General features: G+C 36.9%; 1 long non-coding RNA gene across 1 annotated transcript; it reads right to left on the bottom strand.

Moving 5' to 3' along the window:
- Nucleotides 1-488: 488 nt before the first annotated feature.
- On the bottom strand, nucleotides 489-27,371 carry LOC140685923 (uncharacterized). Its single transcript, XR_012059387.1, has 3 exons — nucleotides 27,289-27,371; nucleotides 9,360-9,436; nucleotides 489-589 (listed from the first exon to the last, which is right to left on the bottom strand). It is a non-coding gene; the product is annotated as an uncharacterized lncRNA (long non-coding RNA).

Genomic DNA, 27,371 nt, shown 5'->3' with positions numbered 1-27,371 from the left:
TCATTAGTCCATTGATGACATTCTTCATTTTTGTTATGGAAGTTTTTTTTTTTTTTCCTATTTCTAGCGTGTCTTTTGGTTCTTTCTTAGGATTTCCATCTTTCTGCCTACATGGTCCGCCCGTTCCTGCATGATGTCTACTTTATCTATTACAGCGATTAGCATATTTATGACAGTTGTTTTAAATTTCTAGTCTGATAATTCCACCATCCTGCCATATATGGTTCGGGTGCTTGTTCTTTATCTTTAAATTGTGTTTTTTTGCCTTTTATTATGGCTTGTAATTTTTTCTTTTTTGATAGCTGGATGTGAGGTACACAGTAAAAGGACCTACTGTACTGATATCAATATAATTAAACACATCTTGAGAAAAACATAAATGTATATGTGTACTTAATTAAGTATATACAGAGTTATTAAATACTTACAATGTCCAGTATGAGACTAAGATTTGTACGTAATTATATCGATTTTCATATTTTCTCACCTTTTAATAATTTTTTTTCCATGAGTGGATAAGAACAACTGTTTGCTTTGGATTTGTTTTCTCAGTTAAGTCGATTGCCACTTGAGGAAGAGTTCAGGTCCTCTACAAAACAAATGAATTTCCAGATTTAGAATAAGAAGAATCTTAGAGATTTTCCATATCTGTTCTATTCCCTCTTATCTTCGAAGCCCAGAGAATTTAATTTACTTAACCATTATGCATTTTGTTAGTATGTATTTTACAAGTGAACGGCATAAGAAAGAAAGTAAGTAGTGTAAGTGGGACTCAAACTATTGTGACTGGATTCCAAGACCAAAGCTCTGTCCAGTGTTTTCTATAGCATCTTTTATGGTTCTTTTTTTAAAGACGTTATTTTTTTAATTGAAGTATAGTCAGTTTATAATGTCATGTCAATTTCCTGTACAGCACAATGCTTCAATCATACATGAATATATGTATATTTGTTTTCATATTCTTTTTTATCATAAGCTACTACAAGATATCTAATATAGTTCCCTGTGTATGGTTCTTTTTTAAACTCTGCAATTGGAAATAATTTTAGCCCAACACAAAAGTTTCAAAAGTAGTAGAGAGTTCCTCTATACCCTTGACTCTGCTTCCCCTAATGTTTCATCATCTTCACATTAAATTAACAAAACTAAGAAATTAACATTAATATAATACTGCTATTAAACTACAGAATATAGGATGTTTAAAAATTCCCAGAATAGGCAAATGCAGAGACATAGAAAATTGATTATTTACCATGGGTTGGTAGGAGGGGAAATGGTGAGTGACTGCTTAATGGGTATGGTGATGAAAATGTTTTGGAGAGAGACAGAGGTCAAAACATGGTGAATGCACTAAATATATATGAGTAAATGCCACTGGCCTGTATGCTTTAGAACAGCTAACTTTAGGTTATGTAAATAGTATCTCATTTATTTAAAATTTGGATAGTGAACCTGTTACAATAAATTCTGACAATAGTCTGAATGAGAGATGGTACTAGCTTAGACTCTCCTGGAATTAGAGAAGATGAAGACATTTGAGATGTCAGATTTTCCTAGGAAGCAAGACTGGTGATGGCTTAGCCATGGGAGTACAGGCAGATATAGGTTATTTATAATATAAATATTTCCTGACTCATATGCTAGTTACTCCCTTCTGGATAATCTTCTATCTTTTTGACATGATTCTAGTAAAACATGTATCACAGGAAATTATAGTAGATTGTAGATTTGTTGACCTCGATATATTGAAAGGTTCCAAAGCATTTATTGATCTATTAATTTTGTATTCCCATTGCTTGTCTTGCTGTTTGTACACAGTAGGTGCTCTGTGACTTTTGGATAAACAGTGGTGATTACAGATAAATAGTTGTGTCAGTGATGTATATGCCTGCGAACGCTTATAAATTTCTTTGCTAATCTTTTGTTCATGAATATTAAGAACATTAAATGTTCCTCTCTGAATTAAACAAAATACAAAGTATTGCAGTTGTAATTTCTGATACCATTATAACATTCTGTACTACTAGTATTATATCCATAGATGTGACTGAGTTAATAAATAAATAAATGCATATAGAATATCTCTTTGCCCTTATGATGACTTAATATATGAAAAATATCTCCTACAAATTCTATTTTTTGGATTTTTATAAAACTGCTTGATTATTCATTTGCCAGAGGATAAGTGGCTTGTTAGAAATAGAAAGCTTTAATACTGTAGATATTTCAGCGCTCTTGAAATTAATCTGCAAGTGTAATCTTACTCAAATCTCAAAATACATTTTTGAAGTTAGACAAAATTATTTTAAATATGTCTGTAAGAACAAATGTGGTCTAATAATTGGGATGTCAAGGATTTCTGAGTTTAATTATGTTAAGCAGCCATAATAATTTAATGGCCCATGGCCATGTAAGAATAGGCAGACAGACACATCAGTGAGATAGCATAGGAAATTGTTAAAAAAGCATTATATAGAGAATTTAATATATTTTATAATATCATTTAAAACTGGTAGTCAAGTAATGCATTATTCAAAAATGATCCTGAGACACCTACTGTTTAGTAGAAAAACGACTGAACAAGCCAGATATGTATTTCACATTTATGCTAAAATAAACTAAGTAGAATTTATATTTTTAAAAACCATAAAAGAAGTAAAAGAAAGTATAATGAATATTTCTGTTAGAGTTTTGGTATGTAGAAGGACTTTTAAAGCATATCAATAAAACCAGAAACCATGAAGGAAATGACTGATTGGATTTTATAGATAATTTTAAAATAAATATATAAACCTGCAAAACTGAATAAAAGTGATAAATTTAAGAAAAGTATTGCAATGTATATAGAATAAGATGGTTTGTTATTCTTTACAATAAAAGTTATCGTACATCAGTAATAGAAATATTCTGGAAGATAACTTGAAAATGTATCTCAAGAATCTGCATCACAGTTTTATCATTAAACTAATAATTTAACTTACAGACATTTTTCCTAAAGAAATTGTCAGATAAGAGAAAAAGATGCAATACACGTATTTTCATCACAGTATTGTAAAAAGTAGTCAAATAAAATTGAAAACATAAATGTCCAATAGTGGATTTCAGATTACATGAATTGAATTATTCTGTAAACATAAAATAAGAGATGATAAAGAAATATGAAATAATAGTGTAGATATTTACTGACACATATAAATCCTTCAATCATTATTAAAAAGCAGATTTCAAAATACACATTATATGGTTATATGTGTATGCAAGTGTATATAGAAAAAAATAAATGGAAATGTACAGACTAATACTGAAAATACATATTTATATGTGCATATATATGCATATGTGCCACTGTGTATAGATAGAGATACAAGTAAAGTTACAGCCTAACATTGTCAATTAAAATGTTTAACTGTGCTTACTTTTGAATGATGGGTTTAGGAGTGATTTTTCTTACTAGTTTTACTTTAATAGAACTCATGTTCATCTTTAACTTAAATTTTAATAATTCAGTATTGATAGTGGCAAGTATAGGGTTTTGCTTTTTAGTTTGAATTTTAGATTTAGTTCCCTAAAACATTACATACTCCAGGAATAGAGTATTTGAAAGCTTCCAAGTAGAAGTCAATAATCTCGAGGCAGCTTCTAAAAGAGCTTCAGTTATCTTTAGTTCTGCACAACACTGGAGGTTTAATAAAAGAAAAAAAAGTCTTTTTATTGATAAAATGGGTGGCTTTAGGACACACAGAATGGCAAAAAAAAAAAAAAAGAACAAGAGTTCTCAACTTTGCATCAACAGGATACAGGAACTGAGTGCATGCATTAGACTATACACTTAAGAGCAGCACCTGAGGCTTGATCCTAAAGTAGTCGTTTGTCTGGACACTGACTCAGAGAATTTTTGTTGCCTGAATCCAACTAAGAGTAACTAAATTATGGTACTAAAAGATTGTCATCTTTGCCTTGGGAGGATCTTTCATGCAAGGAGCTACTGGTGCATTTCAAATGTAACAGAACCAGAGTTTCTTGGTGCTTACAGAACATGAAACAAGAAAAATAAATTTTATAAGTAAAAATGTATATATAAGTGGTAGAAATCAAGTTAATAATTACTTTCTGTAACCTAGTAAGAGGTTGTAGGAAAGAAACCTAGAGTGGTAATAGCCACCAAAAAGAAGCAAATAATTGTGAAGAGCCAAACGGACTTAGGTCAATTTGTGAATATTATGGTTTGTCCTCAAATTCATATACAAATAACATTCAAGCAGAGGAGCTGCATTTTAAGTGGCTATCTAAGAAAAATAACTGTCAATATACAGTGAAGAGTCAATATAATCCAGATCATGTTTTCCAAACATAATACATCAAATTAAACATGTATTTATATATAATATATCTCTGTCTCTTTCACATACACATAGATAAAAATGGGAGACTTAAAAAATGCAATAATAACCAAAGCACAGATCAAGAAAAAATACAGTGAAAATAGCAAAGTTTTAGATGGAATAATCAAAGTAAAACAACAGAAAACAAACAATATGTCAAAACATGAGGCTTTCAGCCAAGCCTGTACCTGGAAGGGAATATACAATCTTAAGAACATATATTTAAGGGCAGAATGATGGTAAATTAAGTCACGGTTTCAAATTAAAAAAACAAAACTTAAGACAAAAATCATCAGAGTAAACCTGAAGAATATAATAAAGAATTAACTACGTGAAAACAAAAAGTAACAGAAGCCACTCCTTCAGAAAGTCTAATAAAACAGACGCAGATCTAGCAAGAGTAATCAGGAAGCCATCACAGAGAAGCAAAGCTGAGTAATACTGAGAATAAGAGAAGAGACAGCTACAGCTACATAGAGAAATACTTATAAACTAAGAAATACTAAAGACAAATAAACTACAAAATTACTCAGGAGAATATAAATGAAAACATAGATTACACACACAATTTTAGAAAAACATATGCCACCAAAATAAAATGTTAAATCAAAATCCTAAATAATTCGGTACCTATCAGAAATCCTATCTGTAGGGGGGAAAATGCACTACCTCAGCTTGTGAGCAAACTCAGACAAAATCATCAGAGCTGCAGGGAGAACCCACAGCTTATGAGCAAGCACTGCCCATGTTAGCCAAGCGCAGAACAGTTCCTTCAAGGTTTTCAACTGACTTCCGATCCATCAGAGGAATCTACAGCAGCTTTGGCCTTATGAAATATATTTCTTAAATAAAGACTTAAAAGTTAAAATGACTCCCTGATCCATGGGCTGCAGATTGGATGTTGTATTATTCATTATGAAAACAACAATAATCTTGTACATCTCTGTCAAAGCTCTTGAGAGACCAGGGGCATTGTCAACGAGCAGTAATATTTTGAAAGAAATCTCTTTTTCTGAGTGGTAGGTCTCAACAGTGAGCTTACAAATTCAGTAAACCATGTTGTCAACAGATGTGGTGTCACCCAGGCTATGTAGTTCTATTTTTAGAGCACAGGCAGGGTAGATTTAGTATAGTTCTTAAGACCCTGGGGTGATCAGAGTGGTAAATGAGCGTTGGCTTCAACTTCAAGTCTCCAGTTGCATTAGCCCCTAACATTGATTGTCAGCCTGTCCTTTGAAGCACTGAAGTCAGAAACTGACTTCTCCTCTTTAGCTGTGAAAGTGCTAGATGGAATCTTCTTCCAATATAAGATGTTTCATCTACATTGAAAATCCATGGCTTAGTGTAGCCACCTTCATTAATAATCTCAGCTAGATCTTCCAGATAACTATGCTGCCATCTTTGTACTTTTATGTTATAGAGACGGCTCTTTTCCTTCATCCTCGTGAACCTTTCTCTGCAGGCTTCAAACTTCTCTTCTGCAGCTTCCTCACATCTCTCAGCCTTCATGGAATTGAAAAGAGTCCGAGCCTTGCTCTGGATTAGGCTTTGGCTTAAAGGAATATTGTGGCTGGTTTGATCCTCTATCCAGACCACTAAAGCTTTATCCATATCAAGAAGAAGGCTGCTGGCTTTCATATCATTCGTGTGTTCACTGGAGGGGCACTTTTAATTTCCTTCCAGAGCTTTTCCTTTGCATCACAACTTGGCTGACTGGTGCAAGAGGCCTCACTTTAGGCCTGTCTCAGCTTTCGACACGCCTGCCTCAATAAGTTTAACCGGTTCTAGCATTTGACCTAGAGTGAGAGATGTGTGACTACTCTTTTCACTTGAACATTAGAGGCCATTGTGGGGTTATTAATTGGCCTGATTTCAATATTGTTGTGTCTCAGGGAGTAGGGTGGCCCAAGGCGATGGAGAGAGACAGAGGAACCGGTCGGTGGAGCAGTGAGAGCACATACACACATTGATCAATTAAGTTCACCATCTCATGGACACAGCTTGTGCTGCCCCCAAACAATTACAATAGTAACATCACTGATCACAGACCATCATAACATATAATAATAATAAAAAGTTTGAAATATTGTGAGAAGTGCCAAACCATGACACACAGACGTGAAATGAGCAAATGCTGCTGGAAAAACAGTGCTAATAGACTTGCCTGATGCAAGGTTGACACAAACCTTCAACTTGTGGAAACACAGTATCTGGGAAGCACAATAAAGTGAAACACAATAAAAGGAGGTGCCCTGCCCACGGTCCCCAAAGCTCAGTGCGTCCTCGACAAAACCATGTGTGTCAGCATCTTCAAGTTACATTCCAAACACAATTGTTAGCACTACAGAATGATGTTTGGGTGCTTTTAAAAGCCTTCCATTTTTCAATAAATAAGATACACATCTTAGGTATCCTTGGCGCTAAGATGGACTCAAAGTTTCATCCTTACTGTGAACCAATTCTTGAACATAGATTCTTTTCCTGAACATTTCTATGTTTTATTTTATAATTAGTCCTTATTTTTGCCAAGCTTCGAGCAGAAAAAGTAATAAGAAAGGTGGAAGAAAATTTTGGAAGAGGAAATAAAGGAAGGGACAAAAGTGAACTCGGTGAAAAAAGTAATACTGTATACAAAGTGAGCGTGCACGTACAGAGCACAGTAATGTATCGCCTCCCATCACATTTCTGCATGATGTAATGGACAGCTCCAGGCACTTGCCAGCAACACACATCAAGTCTGTATGTGATACCCTGGTATCTTTTATTTGCATGTTCTCCAAAGCCATAAAAGCTTTTTCAACCATGAGCAGTGCAACCAAATTATGAAGAAGTTAGTGTGGACAGGGATAAATCTAATAGGAAATTTATTCCCCAACAGCTGCAAATGCCCTCCAGTGAAACAATTTTTGAGGCAGAACCAAAGATACAAAGCAATTGCTTGTTAATATCCACAACAATTGTTTGGTGATTGAAAAATTATTTTTAAAGAATTGTATGTCCTAAACTGAGAGTTTTTTATTTAAGAAAAAAAAAGAGTTTCATTACATGGTTTTATTATAAGAAAAATGTCTGTGGGTTTGGGGCTGCAATATTATGCACTGTAATTTTTCCCTTTTGATAAGCTGAGATAATATTCCAGGAAATATAGTTATGAATAAAAATTGATTTCCAGGAAAAAATTGCTGAAGATTAGTAGGAGGTATCTATATTAAAAGGAATTAAGCAAAATACAAAATGGACAACATAATGATTTAGAAGTATGTATTGCAAGAATGTGAAGATCTTTTTCCTACCATTACAAAATCAGTTAGGGTAACTCACACATTAACAAATTAGAGGAAAATAAACAATTTGAATGTTTCAGTAAATAACAAAAAGACATTCACATATATTCAATAGAATTTTTTTAAAATAAAGATGAATTAGAAAACAGAGATATATTACTGTATTACCTGATATACATATGAAAATTTGTGTTCTCCCTATAAGTTACTAAATTATTATAATTTATAGTAGAATTTAGAAAAGTTTCTGGACACAAGGTCCAATAACAAGAGTTGATTGCAAATCTATGCACCTCAAGTGAAAATGAGAACATACAGTCTGAAATAATAGATATTTTAATAGTGACAAAAATATAGGGTGCCTAATATTACATTTAACAAAGCACAAAATGTTTCTCTAAGAATTAAGTTTAAAATTGTCCGTATTCTTGGATAGGATGTCCTACTATTTTAAACATGTCTGTTTTCTCTAAATTAATCTGTAGATTCAATGCAGTTCTAATAAAATTACACAATTATAAAAATCATTAAAAAGAAAAAGGATACTAAAATGTGGAAAGACTAGCATGTTCATGGACAATATCTCAATTTTGTAATATTATACTATATGTCTGTCTATATATTTGCTGTAAATTTGTGTAATAGATCAGTTTAAATTATTCCTGAGTTTAAAATAATGAGTGAAAGGCAAAAATAATAACTTTGAATAAGAACAAGGAAATGTTATATTCCATAGGTATCTGCCCTTAACCTACCCTGTTCGGTTTCTTTCTTTCTTCGCTAATAGCTCGGCTGAGGACATTACAAGGGTGACATATTGTCAAATTCACCTCTGGTGTATGGTTACGATTGTTAGGTCATAGGCCACACCACAGAGCCCAGCTCCAAAACGCTTTTGACAGGTTCGGACAAGAGGCATAATTTCCTTGAAATGTAACATGGAACATGAAAAATTACACGTCGGAGACTAAAACTTTTATGCAAAATTGTGTAATCGGGTAATTTGATGTCTCTTCCAGAGTCTCCCACGTTCCAGGTGGGAATCAGACTTAGGGGTCATTCTAGATGCTGTTTCTCATCATTGTGCACAGTTCATCACACTGAGCTCCCCAAGAGACAAGACACAACGAACTTCTGATTTTTACCACTGTCTTCTGCCCTAGGTAACTGAGACACACAACTAGAGTAAAACAAAAATCCTCCTTATCATGTTCTCTCTTGAAAAGGACCTCACAATCACCTGTAAGACCCACTTCTATTTGTGACACATATGGCCTCCTTCTCAAGTACTTAATGAGGCCCAAACCCAAGAGACAAAGGGGGAGATAAAAAAAAAAAAGGTAGAATAGAAAAACAAATCTTAGATAGACTAGATCCCCATGGAGTGAACTGTATAAAGCTCTGAGTTTATCCTTCCCCCAGACCTCTTAGCTTCTGGCATGCTTACATATTTCCTTTATTTTTGAGATTGCAGCAACATTTCTGCTTGTTCATCCTGAAAAGGGTAGGAGACAGTGGCCTCATCCTTACCCTGGGATTACACGAGTTCTGATTGCTGAATTTTGCTCGCTTCCAGGAGTTAGCAAAATATTCATCTCTCTTTCTTGCAGGAAATTGATGTTCATCAGATTTTTTAACTAGATCAGACCACTATTAGCATTCAGTTTCAGAATAATATTTAGTAGTTACTTACAGATGGAGATTTCTCAGCTGCCCACAAAACTGGGAAGTTCAGCTCTAGATGTGTTCTTGAAGCAGAGAACTTTTGATCTGTAACAGCACAAAATGTTGCCACACTTTTAATTTTAGTAATTTCAAGCATGCTTGTTGCTACAAATTGAAGATTCTGTTGCTTTCCCTGCAACGCAAGCTCCACACTTCTGGCTCGGTGATGCTTCATGTGGTTTATTAAACACTGCTTTGCAAAATTAGATAAACACAAGAGGGCTATCATATTAAGCAAAGTATAATTCGTTCCCCCCTTACTATAAGTTTATTCAATTAAATTACTTTAGACTTAGATGATACTGTTTAAAATTTCAGTAAGTAATTTGTTCAGCCATTGGAAAGAATTTAAGCGTTTGCAAGGAAACATTTTCCTTACCTTTCTGCACTCCCAAACCAAGCTCAGAATGAAAGTAGGCTTGTTGGTTAATATATACGGGATATATCTGGTCCCTGTTACTCGTGTTCTGATAACAAACTGGTGATAAAAGCTCAGGGGTCTCATTTTAATAACAATAATTCAGGGAAAGAGGGGCAGGGTGTATGCAAACTTCAAACTTTCATCATGTAGGTCAGAGTGGTATTTTAAGCTCCCTCAGTGCCTACTTAAGTTTCCTTGTATGCGCAATAGTAACAAGGATGGAACAACTTAGTTCTATGAATTTTTAAGCTGTAATTATACCTGCCTAGACACTAATATTACGAGTGGCATGTCTGGAAACCATTGCCTGAATTCTGAGCAGAAATGACTTTGTTGATTATTATCTAACGTTAAACCCTATGCTTTGAAGAGCCAAGTAACCCTGGCTTGAATCCAGACTTCAACTTGTCACGGTCTCTTACCTGGGGAGTTTACCTTAGCCTCTGTAAGCCTTTATTAATTCAACTATAAAATTTCAAAAATAGCTTATAGTTCACCCGCATAGTGGTGAGGATTAGGTAAAATTATACACCTAAAGTTCAAAGCACAGTGTCTGGTACATAACATGTTCTTAAAAAGTGTGAATTCCATTTTAGGAAGGATTGCTATAGGATTGCAATTATCGATTCATTCTAGTGTTAAATGAGACGTTGTTTCCTCCTATTTTTCAATAATAGAAACTTGCAAAGCGATGTTACTGTTCTGGTTGTGGTTGGGTTGGTTACTGCTGTTTTTCGTTTTTTCTCCAAGATAGCCAGGAAGCTTAGACCCCCAAATTATGCTAAACTGCACCAAATGTCTCATCCCAAATTCTTTGCATCTTATTCTTTTTTCAAGAATCCTCTGTTCTTCATTCTTTTCTGTATTTAAGCATTTATTTTTTATAACCTACCTCATATTCTTTCTAACTTTAATCTTAGCATTGGAAGTGATATGATTTATAACAATCAAAATAAATGTACTTACTTAGGGATGTAAGTCATGATGGGGAGAGAAATTGACGGGGGAAAGCTTCACCATGTAATATTGGTTGCTGATTAGATTCGGAGCTACAGCTGGTCAATATTCAAAAAAGCACAGGTCTTTGTATTCTAAGGCCTGAATGAAATCCCATGCACTACTTGGCATCTTTAAGCCTCGTAGGGCCCCAAAGGTCTAGACATGGGTCTTTCTGCTCTCTGCAGATGTGCCCCCCACCTGACTCCTCACACTGTAGACTGGACCAGCTGTACCCAATCTGGGCTTCAATCCAATGGGTTCCACCTCCTCACAAATGTGAGAGATTATTCAATAAATTAATCACACCCTCCTGCAGGTACTAAGAATTACTCTACCTTTCTGCACTATAAAGCCTGCCTCCCACAGTCCCCCGTGCAGCCCCACGTGGCCCTGCCTGGCATCTGGGATCCTCCTCCCTGAGGCTGTGAGCACAGGTGTCTCTGTAAACCACTGTCCATCTCATCTGTCCAGTGTCAGGTGCCATGCACTTGGCTGGCTGTACTGTTTAGGACAGACATCCTTCCCTCATCACTGGAATGAAAGGAGATAATCAGAAGGGTTATGAATGCTAGTGGATTGGATCAGGGGTCAAAAGTGGACCAGGAGGGACAAGAACTCTGTTGATGTTCTTCACGTGGCCTTTTACAGCCTCCTTCAAAGAAATATTGGCTTGGGGGAGACCAGTTCTTGGTCCCCCTATTATTTTCTCTACTGGTTTGGACGTTATGGTTTAAATTTTTATTACTTTAGTGATTGTTCTTATGTTTTAACACACAGTAGGTCATATCGTGATAATGGATTTTATTCTCATCTTTTGGAAAAAATAAAAAGGTCGTTTTATACAGATTATGTAGAAGGGTGTGATGCCTGTTTGCTTTACATATACAATATAATTTATGAGTAGTATGTAAGTTCTTTGTAGCCATATGTAATTATATTATACTTATTATATTTATAAACTCATTACTTCCACCCCTGCTTTTCCATCCCTCTCCTGAGTCTAATGGAAGCTCAGCTGTCTGATCTGCACGGTGTTTGACCTCGGAGCCACATCTGCCTGTTTATTGTCCCACGGCCAGTTGTCTGACGATTCTGCACCCATATACAAAGGAGTGTCTTTATTATGTTTCTTGACCTGAGAGACATTTTTCTAATTTTTATCATTCTTATCACACATTTATCTTTTATCATATCTTCATTGCTTCATCATCTCAATTTACTATTATAATTTATCCAGAAGCATTTTGTTTTTGTTGGTTTCTGGGGCTAAAAGACTGATCCTACAGGAATTAATAAAGCCATCTTAAGAGGAAATCAACAGTGGACTCAAGAAATTTTGCAGCAATCCTGATTGAATTTGTGTCATTCCTAAACAAGGATCCAATCATTCACTTAACAAATGCCTATGTGTCTCCTCTTGTGCCAAGCTCTGCTCTAAAGGTTAGGGGGAATACAGAGAAGCTCCTAAAGATGATTTGTACTCAGTCCCAAACTCCAACGGTCTCGTAATCTGCCTGAGTAATAGGCACATTTGTGCCATCCTATTACACCACAGTTAGTATTATAATAGACACACACACCGGATGTTACCTGTGTATTTTGATGAGGCGAGAATAAGCGATTATTTCTACCTGGGTGGTAGAATGTTGGAAAAAGCTTCACAGTGAAATTATTCTTTGAATTGGACCTTGAAGTGTTAATAAGATTTAGCCAAGCAAGGATAAAGGAATGCCAAAGGGAAGGCGAGACCAAGCAGAAGCAAAGGGCATAGTAGTTCATTCATTCCTCACCAACGGATTATCAGCCGATTGAATAAACACTAACCTAGGACTTTGGGCTAAATATTATGCAAGGCAGGTATGGAGAAACAAACCCTGCTGCCCGGAAGCAGAGGTCACGGGGGAGGGAGGTAATAAAACAGTCACGGTGCAGCCAGCTCCGTGGAAGGACAAGCAAGCACAGAACTTCGAAGTGTTCGTGTCATAGGAAGGCATCTCCCCGAGCATCACTAGTTTAGACAATTGCTTTTTCCGATAATGAAAATAAAAGCAAAATCTCAGAAGAGTCTAATGGAATCACTTTCCAAACACCAGCCTCCTAAGTCCTCTCTCTCTGCTTCACCTCCTACCTCTTGCCCACATTAAAAGTGCATTTCATTTGTCCTAAATTCATCTCATTCCCCCAATTTTCCTGAAGTGCCTTCAGTCATCCCACTTCGCAGCCCTCTGTGCACTCATTTGCTGCCGGCGTCAGATTCACCTTCAATTCTGAGTGACAGCTTTGGGAAACAGCCCAATTAGAACCCAGCTAATGAGCCCTCCACGGGCTCCTCTAATAGCCAAATGACTGTTTACTTTCATCTTCTGAATTAAGAAAGAGACTGCAAGTGAAGGAAGAGTTGAGAATAAAGAAGGACTAATTGAATCAGAAAAACACCTGGGCTTCTCAACATAGATTTCTTTATGTACTTTAATCCGATGTTGTTTAAAAGGTGCCAAGGTTTTTAAACATGCTAATTACGTGCTATAAGGAAAGCAGACTTTCAGTAAGAACTAAGAATTAACAGCATCAAGAAAAAAATCAGGAAACAAAGGAATTTTATAGCCTTTTACCCTAGAGTACTTTTTATGTGAAAACACCAAATGAAATATTCTTTTTAAAATCGTATTTATTATGATTACATAGTAAAAGTGAGATATATTCCAAGGCTGTTATTTGCAAATATTTCCATATTTGAGTGAAAAATTTTACCCATTAAGTGAAAAACCCTGAGTTGTCATTGAAAAGTCATAAAGAGTGTCTACTGTGTATCTTTTTTTTCTTTTTATGGTTCCTGAGAAGCAGCTGTTAGAGGCTACATTTGATGCTGGAATAGCCGACTGCAGTGACGGACCACTGGGACTCCAAGGTGACAATCGCTTTATTTTAATTGTTTCTAAATGTGCAGTGACTGCAGGAATCTCTAACAATGTGAATACTTAATAACCCATGATTACCGTGTACCCCTCTGCCTTTATCCTCATCAGAAACATGGATACCAGCTGCCTCTTTTTCATAAGAGATCAACTATTATTGTGAATGAATGATCTGTTGTCAGTGATGTGAACACTCAGATCGAATAACAGAGTTACTCTCACACACAAGAGCACAGAACCTTTTGGATTTGACCTAGGTAAGAAGGTAAAGTGGAAAAAATCTCAATATTTGACACTCTGAGATACGCCTTTTTAGATTCTTTCTTTATTCCTACCATGATACTCCTTCCCACTCCAGAGTTGTGTTCCTACGCAACCTGTGGTAAATGGTGATCATGGAAGTACTTTCTCACTTCCATCAGCCCGAGTCTCTCACACCTAACTAACTTCTAGCCATGTGGGTTCAGAAAGATGTGCAGCACTCCACACGTCTCCTATGTACCTCTTTTCCAACAGTTGACTTTTTATGCATTGCGGATGCCATTTTTAATTCCACCACAGCAGCGCCAACTGACTTTGATATGTTTCTGCAGTTTCTTCCTACATACCCCAATCGTGTCCTAATCAGCATTGCCACCTGCTGAGTCGGCATGCAGGTTTATTATTCTAGAAATATACAGAGACAATGGCAGTTTTGCACAGTGCAAAGAATATATCATTTAAAGACAGTTTGAGTTGGGTTCATATAAAGATCCTGGAACTTAAGGTTCTTCTTTGTGAATAACAACAAAATGCTGGAATCTAGGTACATTCCCAAGGCATACAAAGTGTCCAAGACAGACAAAAATGCACACTTCATGAAAATAGATTAAAGTATATGGGCTCAAATTAAAATTATACCTTGTCTCCACTTTATTCGCTGCAGCATTCTTTAAAAAAGAGTTGACTCAAATAGGAATGCCCTTTAAAATGAAGAAACAGCCTAACAAGTTATAGGATAAAACTTATGTATTTAAATAATAGAGAAAATGAAGAGTAAAGGAAACGAATTCAAGGCAGCTACTGTGTATCAGAATGAAATTAAATAGATGGTAGACAAATGGTTCATGCAAAGTGTTTTATGTGGCCTCAAAGATATTAAGGAGATCATTTACTTGGACCAAAAAAATTCAATGAATAAATAAAGCAAGAGAAGGCTAGGCAATTTTTGATGGCAGAGTCCAGGAAACTGAAGAGAAATATAAAACAAAATTAGAAGCAATACATTTAAAATAAACCCAGCTCACACCAATCAAGGAGAGAAGGTACATGTTGAAGGCAAAAACTAAAACAAAGTGTAGTAAATATAAGAGGCAGGATGATGTAGAATATGGTGTCATGTGGACGTAAGAGGCAGACTGGGGTGAAACCACCCACTACTTGGCCGCCAAGTATCCTTGAACAAGTTACTTTTAATTCTCTTGTGTCTTAAGATTGTTTCCATGTACTCTTAGGTTCGTTCCACATACTACATGAGATAGTGAATAAGTAGAACTTAACACGGTGCCTGACATGCAGCCAGAGCTTCACAAATGCTAGTTATTATACAAAAATGAGAATCGGATAAAAGAGATTCACTATATATATATGGAGACAAAGACAATGGAAAAAATTCTTCAGATTAATTTATTTGACTCTGGAGAATGAAAAGGCGCATCTTATTCTCGGAAGTATTGATGCAAAATTCTCAAAAAAAAAAAATTCTCAACTCCATAACTTACTTGAAGAAGTTACTGAATTTTCAGAATAAAAAAATTTCAGAACCCCAGAAAGTGTTACATAAAGTTAAAAAAAAAAAAAAAGGTCAGACTGACAGACTGACATATTATTTTTCCATATGAAATTTCAATGACATGACAATAGAGATTCACTTCAAAGATCTTACAGAAAAAAGATAGCATGAGCCAAGAACACTAGGACCCATGGAGAAGACCTCCACACGTAAGGACAGCACACAGAAAGGATAAATACTTTGGAAGATAGTCACTGTCTTGGGTCTTTTGCATTAAATTTGTACACTGCATTATAGTCTTTCAGTCTCTGCATATTTTAATCAATTTAAATATATTTCATAACAAAAGAAAAACGTATTTTCACCTAAAAAAGAAGACAATTTTGGTTGAACTTGGAGTCCAAAATGCAATTACTTGTGCCTCAGTTTCCACTAGTTGTGTGTGATTGTGGGTAAAGCAAATAACCTGGCTGAGCCCCACTTCCTCATTTGTCCTGAGCAGTGGTGCAGATCCACATAATCTGGAACTGAATGAAGTGTTTCTGTAAAGCGTTTACTCTGCACATGATAAAGATTATTCAGTTTCACTCTTTCTGCTCAGACGGTGAGCAATCAAGTAGAGGAAGATCACAAATTATTTCTTCCCATAAAAAAGAAATCACGTCAGGATAAAGTATGTCATACAAATGCATGGAGAGTCTTGTGTTCTGCGCAACATGGTCAACTTTCTCAAAAGTTTTTACCTCATCGATAATATATCACTATTCTCTTTGAAGTCGTTTCCTCCTAAGGAGTTCCACTGTTCAAAATTCAGCATCTTGAACTTTTTTTTTCTTTCACACCAAACATCAATAATATTCTAACCAACTACCCTTATATGGAATAAAAAAAGGATATCAAAAGAAATAAGAAATCCGAGTTTTGGTTATTTAGATACAGTTACTAAAAGGACAGACTATGTGAAAATCTCACCCTTCTGGCACAGAAGCACCTTAATGGTGCCTCTAAGATAACAGAATGAATTACCCACCATAGAAGGGGACTTCAGGCTCTGTGCATTCTCTCAGGACCTGCTGCTCAATTGCCTATAACAGGATCCATTAAATTTCCAACCTGCATCACCACCAGTCCTAGACTTTGTCCAACCTCAACATGGGGCAGAAAATATTGAAAAGGCATCTCTTTACCTCACCCCCAGTAAATAATAAAGTAAGACTTCCATTCATTGAATGGCTGCTTACGTGACGGGCACTCTACCTAGCTCAGAGCCAATCCTGGCAAGTAGTTTTGGTGTCTGTCTCTCTGACGATAGACCTCTCTCTGATAACAGATAATTCAGCGAAGTTGAAAGACTTGCCAAGCAGCCGTCACTGCAGGTCAGCAGAGCAGGGCTTCAAACTTCCATCCACCTGCCTCTGAAGGCCGCCTTCTTCCACTCTGCTTTATTGCTGGTTAAATTTGACAGCTGCTCCACCGCTTACTTGGCTGAGTGAACTTGAAAATAACTTAAAATTTCTGAGCCTCATTTTCTTCATGTGTATAGTAAACCCGGCAATGATACCAATGTCATAGATAGATTACGTTATGTAATAAAGTACAAACAGTGTTTTCCAACTTCAATGGGGCACAGCGGACAAAGATTGTATATGTATTTACAGCCACTTGGGAAGATAATTTGACCTTTTCTCACAAAACTAAACACACTTTCACCATCCTCTTACTCACCAGAGCCCATATTCAAGTACAGTTACCAGCTCTTATTTTAAGTGCTCCACAAATGTTTGCTATGATTTTTGCTATTATTATCATTATTATCGTTATTATTATTTTAATAGGTTGATCCAAAAATTAAATGAGATACTAGTTTGGTGTGCCTGGCAGGAAGGAAGGGCACCCAGTGCGTAGGAAGTCCCTACCTCATCCTGACAAAGCCTACAGATATACATAACCTAGGACCCATTCACGCAGGGCAATTTTGCTACCCAGTCTTCCCCCAGCGCTGGCCTTTGTAGCTGAGGCCGGTCAGCCCTAGGTAATGAATTTCATACCAGGAATAGATACCTTTTCCCAAACCCACATGCCAGAAATGGTAGACTATCATGCCTCGCTTGCTGGTCTCCAGGTATGTTGTATGAAGCTAGAGTATCATCTGGCTTTAAGAGATAAACCTAAAAAGGAAAAGAAAGAAACACGTTCGATGTCCTCTCAAGCTGATTCTCAAAGCAGAATGATGTTTTCTACGCTGTTTCTCTAAAACATCATTTAGAGAGAAAACTCACCCAGCCCCAGCTCTGCGAATGATACCATCTCACCTCCCTGTGATAATGCCCACATCCGTTAGCTCACTGCAGACAAAGTTGAACGCTACTGGGAATCAGGGTTGGGCAAATGTTTGGATGAGACGTGCAGTCCTCCCGGATGTGTTGCTAATTTATCTTTGCCAATCTTCACTAGTTTTAGCTCAGCAAACAAGGATACAGTATCTGAGCTGGCGGCTGGGAAATTCCCAGGAAAGTTCTGGTGTTTCAGCTGCCCTTCTGAAGATTTGGCGAGTTGGAGATGACTGGCGGGAAGCCCAATTTCCAGAGCCCGGCTGTGCTGGACATGCAGATAGACTGCAGGTGCGGGGAGCCAGGCTCCAAGAGCTGAGGTTTTAAGACCTCGTTGCTGGAGGTCAGAGGAGGGACACGGAACCCTACCAGCTGCTGTGCAGTGTGGGCAGTGAAAGCTGGACTCATTTTCTTCATATGTGTCATAGACCCAGTAATGATAGCAATGGCGTAGATACATTGCATGCATCATGCATAAAGAGGGAATTTATAGGTTTAGCAAAGGATTTAAAATGGCTTTATTTCCATACGCAAGGCAGAGAAGAGGAAAAGCCTGGTTGATGGCAAAGTTGAGAATGAGAAGATTATCTTTGCTTCTTCAACTTCTCCTTTGCCACTGGTACCTCTCTCTCCTTCTGGTTCCCATTGTCCCTCTGCCTCATCTCAGCCCACAAATTTAGGATTCTGAGATTAGCAGAGGAATCTTTTTGGAGAAGCAGGTCAAGTAAAAGAACGTTACAACAAACGATATGTGGGCTTTTTCTTTTTCCTCCCTTCTCCAAAAAGCATACATGCACCTGAGCTGCAGATGAGAGCAAGATATAAAATTAAATAAAAATAACATTGGTGTAAGACAGACATATGTTTGAATTCTAAATCTTGCAATGAACTGGACCTTTCTCACCTGTAAATCTTTCTCACCTTTCTTAGTTTCTTCACCTATAAAATGGAAATAATAAAAACAGCCTTGCAGGGTTATTGTTAAGGTTTAAGTCAAGCATAAATTTAAAGCATGGTACCTAACACTTAGTTAAACATTATTATGTTTCTCTACTACAAAAACAAGTCAGTGTTGCTGTTACTGTTTTGTTATTGCCATTATGTAATGAAAGAATGAGACATCTTACATCTTTCTAAAGGTATTAAAGTGTCAGTGAGGAAGAGAATTGTAAAGAAGATAAGTCAGAGATGTTATTTTGTATCCTTGCGAATACATCAGGTAGTTATCCACTCATACGCTGGGGGTAGCCCCCCCAAAGAAAACTCTCATCCTCACCTATCTATCATGTGTATCTCTGTCGTTATCTATGTATGTATCTATCTGTCCATCTGTCCTTTCATCCATCCAATCCAACGACAGTAATCCCAGCACTGATCCTGGAACACCCACTACTAATGTAGAAGCTGAGATGAGGGGTCCAGACAGTCATGGGATCAACCCCTAGGGCCATTTTGAAATATTTTAAAGTCACTCTTGGATACCAAGAGATACGGAGATGGTCTAAAAAGTCTGTCACACAGCCCTGGTTTTCCCTTTTCTCTCCCTCCATCCTTCTCTCCTTCTTTCCCTTCCTTTTTTTTTTTTAATTGAGATTTAAAAACCATGGGAAAACTCAATAAATACGAAATAACAGAGGTCCAAAAAAAAAGAAAGGTTGCCAGATTTTAAGTTCATCTATCCAAAACCAATACGCTTCCTAGCTACAGGGTCTTCTGCTTCTGCAGTGCTGACGTAAGCAAATGCATGGGAGATAAGACAAGACGCATCCATTGATCGGGGTCTCTCCTGGACAGGTTATACAAGTGTTTATCCATCAGGGCTCACTGCACAGACGAAGCTTCATGATTCTGTCAGCCCAGAGCGAAGATTGGAATCGGGGGCTCTGTTGTGTTCTGTGGTGAATGTTGGCTTCCTACAGCCCATGGGGAGGCTGAGCAGGCAGGGTAGGCTGACCGGAGCTTCACTCAGTGTTCTCACGGAGCATGGCCAACCAGGGCACACGCTCTGTAGCTTTGCCTTTTCCCGGGCAGGGCCGGGCGGAGCTGTGTGGCTGATTTCTGGGCTCAGAGGAAAGAGATCACTTCAGCAGATGGTGGTGGCTCTGTCAGTTACCCATCACAGAGGCAACGTGCAAATGTAGACCCAAACAGGGAAAAACGAATCTGGGGACCTTTGGTAATGCTAGTTCCTGTAACCCTTAAGAGTCATTACAGAAAGGTTGTCTGTGTATGGGGGAGGGGCAGGGAGCTTGGAGGGAGCCCTCACACACACCTGTCAAGAGTCTGGCCACACAGTTGTGAGAGGTCACGTAAAATCTCATACAGACCGGAGTTTTAATTGGGAGAAACACACTGGTAAGTTATGAGTGTAACACGTGTTTGAAATTAAAAAAAAAAAGAAAAAAGAAAAGAAGAAGATTGAGGCTGCGTATGGTAGAAGGCAAACTCAGCTCAGAAATAACCCCTACTGTTACCTGCCTGTGAGCTCTGCGTGTCTCCAGGAGCTAGCTTGCACAGAGCCTGGCTTATGGCAAGAATTAAATCAAAATGTGTTAAATGAATGATTATAAAGCATCACAGTGATGTCGATACCCTGATAACACACACTTTACTTATTCAGATACCTTTACTCCAGGTTATAGGTAGACACAGGATTAGCGATGGCCATTACATGTCCACGTATCCATTTAGTCACATAGTAAACAATATTTTCCTATCTGAAAAGAACTAGAGGTTTCAGTGAGTAACTAAAGAAGTTCTTCAGATATGTAAGAAAGAAATGGTAAAAAAAAAAAATTACTATTATCAGTGTCTACTCTGGCTGGTCACTGCCCTAGACCATCTATTTCATAGACAGCCGTTCATATGAACCTCACAATGACCCATCAATCAGAGGGTTACCAGAAGCCCAGGAGAAACAAAGTCCCTCCCACTGTATACGTATTTTTTAATTATTCTTATTTTCATACATTTGGCAATGGCAAGGAATTGATTTGCGGACAATATACCCTTAGGAAGTATGTTTTGTCTTCCTTTGACATACGTCATGAAGTTGAATTTTAATTGCATGAAATTTTAAACAGTACTGAATTCAAACTCTCTCATAAGTCTTCTGAATAGGAGTGTAGAATCTTCACAGTGTTATAAGGTTAAAAAGCAGGAGAGATTTCTTTTCTAGTTTAAACATTGCCTTGGGATGTCTAGAGTTTTTCCTTGCAAGCTAACTGTACCATTACAGCAGACAAAGCTAGCTTAGGTAAACATAGCATCAGACACCTTCAGTGGAGCTGAGAGTTCAAGTTTCTTAACTGTCGATCAAAACGGATTGGAGACTAGTTGTTGGGATCCCATTTCAAGAAATGCATCAAATCAGTCCCACAGAATTGTAATGGGGAAAAAGTGAAAAATAATGCTGTGAATAACAGGTTAATTCAGAGTAAGCTAGCTCCATAGATTGAATAGATCACCAAAATTATGGTTAAACATGCAGAAAAAAAGTACCTTGTATTGGGCATCAGGAAATTGGGTTATTAAACCACATTCACCGCTATCAGGGTGCATGACATTGGTCCAGTTATCTTTTCTCCCTGAGTCTCAGTTCTTGTCTCCACTGAATAGTCCACATTAGCTCTGAGGCCTCCTTGAGTTCAAGTTCCATATGCTTTTATGCTGGGCCCAGAGCAGACATTTTAAGAAGTGTGGTTGGTCTGAACAGTCTGGAGATGGGACACAAATTAGGAAAGCCTAACTCCTCTGAGGTATGCAATTAATTGAGATAAACTTTGATTTACTAAGTATACCATAGTTGCAGGCCGAGTATTAATATTTTAGGATATATCTTCCACAAGACCTATTTAAGGGAAAAAATACTCAAAAGACTAATCACCCAAGTGAAACAGAATTCCAGGTAGAAAAGGAGAAGAGAAAACATTAGCAATAAATTCAGCAGAATATATGTGTATGTGTGTTTGTATACATAAATACATATGCATAAATGCACACACATGCATTAATAAAGTATTAACAGATGTCTTTCTACACCACTATGTCATTGTTATATAATAGATAAATAAATTGTGAGATATTTTAAAATTTTTAAGGGCAGGTATTTTGTGAAATGTGTTCATTGATACATTCGCATCATTTATACCTTATCTGACATGTGAGAGGTATTCAATAACCATTATACAATAGAAGAATAGAACATATTGTGGAGAAATTCTGTTAGTAGCCTTACTTATCTCAGCAAAACCAGGAAGTATGTGTGATACTGAAACATCCCAAGACTCTAATCCAGAGTAGTATATTACTGGCCTCAATTTTTCACACCTCCTACACCTGAAACATGGCCTCATCCTGTGCAGAATGTACTTCTCTTAATTATAAAAGACACAATTCATCAGGAAGACACAACAGTTACAAATGAGTATGTGCCTAATAACAGAGTCCAAAAATATGTGAAGCAAAGCTGACAATTTTAAAGAGTGGAATTAACAATTGCACAACCAGAGGAAGAAAGTTTAACACCCTTCTCGAAGCAATTGTGTAAACAACCAGACTGAAACCAAAACCAAACATGTTTGGACAACACTGCCTGTCTCTTTAATCTAACTGATATGCGTGGAAGATTATATCCAACAACAGCAAAATGCACATTCTTTTCAATTGCTTATGGTACATTTGCCAAGACAGAACATCTACTAAGCCAGGAAAAAAATGCCAATATATTTAAATAGATTGAAATGTAGAGAAAATATTATCTGACCAGAGTGGAGCTAAATTATAAGTTGATTGAAATAAGCTATCTAGGACAACCCCAAATTTTTAAATTAAACACACTGTAAATAAGTCATAAATAAAAAAAATGACAAGAATAATTAGAAATATTTCTAACTGAATGATATCAAAATTGCAACACAAAAATATCCGTGGGATGCAGCTAAACTGTGCATAAAAGGAAACATAGTTTTATATCCTTATATTAGAAGAGAATATAAATCTAAAATCAGTGGTCTCAATTTCACATTTTGTAGAGAAAAGTGAGAAAGGAAGAGAAAAGTGAACCCAAATGAAGCCACGATAAAAGATAAGAAAACAAGACAAGAATAAAAACAAATAGAATAAAGGCTGAATTCACAATTTCGCAAACCCAAAAGCTAGTTCTTTGAAATGATCAACTCAAATAACAAACTCCTAACTAATTTGATAAACAAGAGAAAAGTGAATAGAGAGAAAGGGAAGAGGAAATAAAGGAGGAAAGGAAAAGGGGAGAGGAAGGCAGAGAGAGGACACAAATCACCAATATCAAGAATTGCAGTGAATGTGTTTATTAATACAGATCCTAGAGATTTTAGAAGTACATCGAGTGAGGAAGATCATGGCAGCTTTAAGCTAACAAATATGGCAAGTTAAAATTCATCAAAATTGGTACAAGATAAAACAAAATCTGTTTAATCTTACAGCTATTAAACTGAATTCAGAATCAGAAGCTGTCCCACAAAGAAATCTCCAAGTTTGTGTAACTTCAGTGCTGAATTATATCAAAGAGTCAATAACAATAATCTTATGCAAATATTTTTAGCAGGAAAAAGGAAAAAGGGGAGGAAATCAAACTTTCCAGCACCCGTCTATGTTAGACTTCTGATCTCCAGAATGGTAAGACAGTAAATTTTCATTTTTTAAGCTACCCAGGTTGCGATACTTCATCCTGGTAAGCTTAACAAACTAATGGACCTGGAATCAAGCTTTAGTAATGATTTCAAGAATACAGGCATTCAAGAGAGTCAGGTGAAACAGAGAGATGATCTGAGACACCTCACCTGGTGCCCCAGAGCCTTCCTTCTGCTGTCAGACACTCTCTGTCCCAGGATGATGGATGAGACCTCAAAGTGAAGTTTTACAGGTTATTATCTCGCACACCAGGGAGCATTTAAGTCACGAAACAGCTCCATTTTATAATGCAAGTCTATGTGGCATTCTTCAAAGAGCCATGCCTCTCCAAGTCTGAATTGATTGACTATACATAATCCTCACTTTAGGACATTCTATAGATAAAGACTCTTTCTCTTAGAAAATATTATTAGTCAATTGCCTGAAGTTCCAATTGATCAGGAGGTTAGACTGGGTCACTTGCCTTCCTTCCCTGAAAGGTAACCCCCCAATAAAGAGAGTGAATACATGCAAAGCCCTGCACCTTCACCAGCTTTTCCCCAGGAAATGGTCCTAGTTTGGAGTGAAGTTATTTTCTCATTTGGCTTCCTGTCATTAAAATGTGGGGTCCCTGGGGCTTCTTTTCACTTTAAATTGTTCTCTGTCCTTTTCATTCCAAGCAGGTGGTGCTTCAGCCACGAGAGTTCTATTAAATTGCTGACTGCTTTCTCCACATCTTAATGGTGCTTGCTTGAGTAGACAGAGGCACACACCCAAGCAGACCTCTGAGACAAACCTCTCTGCACCCTGGACTGAGATGAACGGTACTTTTGGACAATGCTCTTAAGATGCTTAAAGCCATTGTTGTCTAGTCTGAAAGAGTTTGCAAAATGTGACTTTCAGATTCTTAGAAGTCTTAATCTCTAAGACAGAAGTTTTAAGAACTTCCTTAAACATCTCAGACGCTCTCCTGGCAATATCCTACTTTTAATACTTGTTCTGAGGCCACTTCTCACCTTGAGGGTTTGTTTTTTTTTTAGGCGATACAAGGGATGAGAAATGATGTCATTTTTGAAATTCTCTAGTCCTAACTCCTTTATATTTTATACAAATTATAACTTACAAATGGACAGTTTCTTCTTTAGTTCACTTCTCTATTCCTGCACAGGAAGATCGAAATTACCAGCTGGCCCTTTCAGCATTATGCCTGGAAATCTCCTTAGCCGGATTTGCAACATTATTCGTTAAAATTTGGATTGTCCATGTCATTGTAGAGACCGTTTTCCAAAGCATTCCATCCACTTATGCCATGAGTTGCCCTTTTCCCAGCCTTCAGAAGCAATTTCCTCCTTGCCTTCCAATTTTCACTAACAGTCGCCTTGAGGCCTTTCCAATTTTCACTGAATGTCCTCAAGATTTTTCGAGATTCTGCTGACTTCCCGGTCCCAAAGCCAAGGACACATGTTTTATGTTGCTTACATAGCCGACCTCTCTTCCAGGAACCAGTTTTTAATCCAGGTACCTGTTCCCGCTTAAAAACCACCCATAAAGTTAGAGGAAACCAACTGCCACTTTGGAAGCTCACAATTCTGACGGGCATTCAAGAGGAGGTTGGCAGTGACTTCTCATTTCTGTCCCACGGTTTCTGGAGCTTCAGCTGCGGTGACTCTTACAGCAGAAAAACATTACAGCTATTACATTATAAAATATGAATGCATGTATCTTTTATCCAAAATTTCCTGGAAATCTGTCTCTTCCAGGATATCTGTTTACTAAAAAAGTTTGCCATAGGATGATACACTTATAAAATTGTTTCTTTAGGCAAATAACTGAACAAAATCAATGCCAGTTGAATAAATTATCTTGGCTCCACACTGTATAATATTATGCACTTATTAAGTACCAGAGAGTAGAACTGGGCCAGGTGTCTTGGAGAGGTTTTCATGAGGTAATACTGACAGAAAAAAATAATATTCAGAGAACTATATTGAATGCCATTCAATTTTTCCCCAGCATACTACAGAGAAATGTTATATCTATGCAAATTTATATATGCAAATTTAAGTTTTATATGAATATGTAACAGAAGAGAGATGCCAGATTGTTTACATGGGTAACAAGTGAGATTATTTCATGAGTGGTGGGAAAGACTAGAGATGGTAAGAAAGGCAAAAAGATAAAAGGAAAAGAAATATGATGCCCTAAACACTAACCATATAGAAAGTTAATATATTATGAATCATATAAAGGATCACCTATATTTAAAAATAATAAACTTAGATAATAATCTATACTTACTCACTTGCATGTCACTATTTATTGTTAGAAAAAATATCAGTATCATATTCAGTATGATTTATTTATAAGAAAATTCCCTATGCACACACACATAGATATCCATATATATATATACATGGAAATGCTTTTATACATTCACATCAGCAAAAAGAAAGATGTACGAGGCTTCTTGCAAAAAGGGAATAGCATTGAGGAGGGGACAGGGTGAAATTTTAGATATTAATATATTATTGTTTCACTTGCTACATGTACATATATCATAGTGCAAGACATCCACAAAGTATTTTAAAAGTGAAATAAAATTCATTGCTACAGATTGCTGAAGATGTAGAAATAATAAGTATTCAATTCGTCTCCATCACAAGATATAAATTTTTAATATTTGAGTTTGTGTATTTCTAAACATGCACACATACACACACACGCGCGCGCGCGCACATTTATTGTGGCCCTTTGGTTGGCTCGTAACATTGGGAAGATGTTATGGCCAGGAAGAGCACTAGATTATCACACAGTAAGGAGTTTAGAGGCTGGTTCAAAAGAGTCATTTATCTGACCAGCTCGTAAGTCATTATTCTTTAAGAGTATAATTCAACAAACATCCTTGAGGTGTCTCCTCCTTCTTACCTCCTTTCTGCCTGCGTCTTTATACCCTCCTCTGTTCCCTTGAAAGCAATTTAAGGGAATTATAATTTCCAAACAGCATGAAAGCAAGTATGAGGACTAGGCGGATATTAGACACGGTTCTTGAGGAACAGCTAATAACAGTCACCCCCTTTGGCAAATTTCTGTGCACAACATTAGGGTCTTGCAAGTACAAATTTCCTTCAATGGGTCTTTATTATGACCGTGATAAATGCTCAGATGTTACCTTAAAGAAATGTTGTGAATAATAAAATAAATTCCAACACAAATGGCTTCCAACATTAGCTGGGATTAAAACATTGCCCAGGAATGCATCCAGTTATTGTATTAATGCTCTAATGCTATATAACACACTATCACATACTTCCAAGCTTACAACAATTATCTCACAATTTCCACGGGTCCAAAGTCTGGGCATGGATTAACTGGATCCTCTGCTCATGATCTCACAAGCTGTAATCAAGGGCTAGGCTGAGTCTTGAGTTCTCTTCCAAGGTCATCTGATTATTGGCAGAATTAATTTCCTCGCAGACATAGAAAATTTAAGAGAGATATTCTTCAAGGTCAACATGAGAGACAGAGTATCTGCTGTTTTAAGTCTCTGATCTCTAGACTTTTTCAGATACTCATCTGATTACATCAGGTCCACTTAACGTAATCTCCCCTTTGATGAATTCAAAATCAAGAGATTAGGGAACTTAATCACATCTTTGCCATATAACATAATTCAATCACAAAATCACGTATCATCCATCATATTTGCCATATTCTATTGCCTAGAAGGACGTCACGGGTTCTGTACACACTCCCTGAGGGTGTGACTCATTGAGGGTGATTGGAATTCAGCCCACCACAGTCATCCTTCTTACCTTCATGGAAGCTAGTTCAGCGTTCCTTATCCTCACAAGGCTCCTGCGGCTCCATTGCTTCCTTTACTCTCAAGAGATGAAAC

The sequence above is a fragment of the Vicugna pacos genome, chromosome 15, assembly GCF_048564905.1.
Source record: "Vicugna pacos chromosome 15, VicPac4, whole genome shotgun sequence".
Lineage (NCBI taxonomy): Eukaryota > Metazoa > Chordata > Mammalia > Artiodactyla > Camelidae > Vicugna > Vicugna pacos.
Note: the sequence above shows the minus strand (reverse complement) of the source record. Positions and strands in the feature narration are given on the sequence as shown.